The sequence below is a fragment of the Pipra filicauda genome, unplaced genomic scaffold (genome assembly GCF_003945595.2).
Source record: "Pipra filicauda isolate LSUMZ 115617 unplaced genomic scaffold, ASM394559v2 scaffold27_size4233163_pilon, whole genome shotgun sequence".
Taxonomy (NCBI): Eukaryota; Metazoa; Chordata; class Aves; order Passeriformes; family Pipridae; genus Pipra; species Pipra filicauda.
In genome coordinates, this window is record NW_024104398.1 from 3,350,982 (window position 1) to 3,353,222 (window position 2,241).

Sequence of the window (2,241 nt, forward strand, 5' to 3'; positions counted from 1 at the left end):
CATCAGTTTCTTTGCACTCCTCTGTACTGTAGGACCTAATTATATTTTAACACTGCATTTACTCCACTTGCCTGGAGAACTATTTCAAACAAACTGACAGACTTATTGTATTGTGACATCATAGTAACTATTTTTTATTGTTGTTTTGGGTCTTTGTTTGTGCCTTTAAGAAAAAAAACACAGAAAACAAGCCCTTCTGTGAATTCAGCCATAGCACAAGAAATTGCATTAACAACATTTAAGCAAAGTGTTGAAAACATACCGAAATAAACGCTAGTGCACTTCAGGGGTTGATAGGAATATGCAGCAAAATGCTTGGCATTTAATTTTTTTTTTCTTCGGGAATTTAGCCAGTGAAATATAGCTGCCAGTGTCTCAGGCCTGCGTGTGTTCTTCTGCAATATGCTCTCGATCAATCAGATTTGCATAACTAAACTGTCGGCAAGCCCGCTCGGCTGCCCAGGTGCAGGGCCATTTGCATATAGAACAGTGAGGAGGTCCCAAGAGTCACTTCAGACTCCAGTGACTGCTGAGCCCGCAGTCCACACCGCACTGGAAATGAAATTGGAATGACAAAAAAATGGTTGTGCTAGTCTGCAAGGGTGAAATATGCACTTGTGTTTCAAAGGTTATGTAGAGATCACAAGACAGCATTCAGGCACAAGAATATGCACAAGCCTCCAGGAAAGTAAATGCTGTTGTATGTGTTTTGTTTCCCTTCCCCCAAACACAATGATACGTATTTATTTATTTTTATACATATATATCTATGTACATAGATATATATGTATATACAAAAATATTTATTTTTTCCTTTAAAGTTGAGTATGACGTTTCATATATTCTTAAATACTTAGGTATGGAGGAGGCAAGGAATGCAGGTGTGCTTTAACTATATAGTTCTTTCCAATTAAATCTCCTGGGGGACAAAACATAAATAAGAGACCTTTCTCTTCAGTTTATTTTTCTCTGGAATGTGCATCCACTTTTTCAACATGTTTACCTAGAAGTCTATCTGCTGCTTCCTGGACTATTTATTACTCAATTAGAAGAGCTAAATGGTGAATAATTACCACAGTATCGATACAGCTGGAAATAGGATAAGGAAAAAAAAATGGATTACAATACTGATTACTGAAAGCTCTTTATCTGAGGCTTGCTATAGGTACAGCTGTCCCTACATTTAGTTATCCCAGGAAACAAAAATGTAGAGTGCTGAAGTGATTTTCCTCTAGGAAAACAGTGATCTATTGGCACTCTGAAAGAAACAGATTTAGTGGCACTGTGAGAGATCTAGTACAAGATTCTCTGTGCCAGTCATTAAGGAAGGTGGCCTCCTCTTCCCCTTACCGCATCTCACTAAGCACTGAAGGCAAAGGATACTCTTCTTAGCTCACTTGATCAGGCTGCAGTGTCAGATGCCATTTTACCAAGGAAGTTTTTGGGGTGCAGTATGTACTGTGTGGGGCTGGAGCCAACTGCAACTTCTCACAGCAGAGCACGTCCCAGCCCTTGCAAGGGAAAAACAGTGCAGATTTGGCCCCTGCTGCAATGCACTATGTTGGTGGGGGAGGGCAGGAGACAAGGTGTCCCTCCTGGTTTGAATGTCAGTTGTTGTCAAGTTGGCATCCTGAGCTGTTTCCATGACAACAGCTTTTTGTGCTGGGGGACGAGGTCATGCACCTGTGATCTCGATGAAAAGGACAATGAGAGAATGTACATTATTTAAAGCTTTTATCTTCCAGTACGTGTTTGAGTATAACCTTGAAATTGGGTGAATAAAGGGCAAAGTATATTTCTATGCATAGGGGTGAGGCAAACTAAATTGGTTAGGAAGAGCTGTGAGAAAGATTGGGGGCATTTTACAACATGGACGCTTCTCTAACTTTTCATAGATGGGTCCAACTGTCTCATCAACCTTTTATCCTGTATATCAGCACAAGTTTCTCTGGAGTGAAAGGAGTCCATCATTCTTGTGAGACTGAAAAGAAGGGCAAGCCATAGGCTGTGACTTGGTATTTTCCTGCGAGGGTTGGATTAAGTTGACCCTTATGATTCTGCTTAGGTTGCCCACCACAGTTTCTATTGTGTCAGGCTCTGGTTGAACATGAAATGAAAAAATAATTTTTGACCCAAAGAGCTTCCGGTCAGAGTGATTATGTGTCACTCTGCACCTTCATTTGTTAAAAATACCTAAATATTTTCAAAGCTTCACATAAGGCTTCAGTTACGTGAGACCTG

The 2,241-nt window shown here is 40.3% G+C and overlaps 1 long non-coding RNA gene across 1 annotated transcript; it reads right to left on the minus strand.

Moving 5' to 3' along the window:
* Positions 1 to 290: 290 nt before the first annotated feature.
* Positions 291 to 1,554, minus strand: LOC120323520. The gene is made up of 3 exons (XR_005564039.1): positions 1,384 to 1,554; positions 947 to 1,089; positions 291 to 552 (listed from the first exon to the last, which is right to left on the minus strand). It is a non-coding gene; the product is annotated as an uncharacterized LOC120323520 (long non-coding RNA).
* Positions 1,555 to 2,241: the final 687 nt, after the last annotated feature.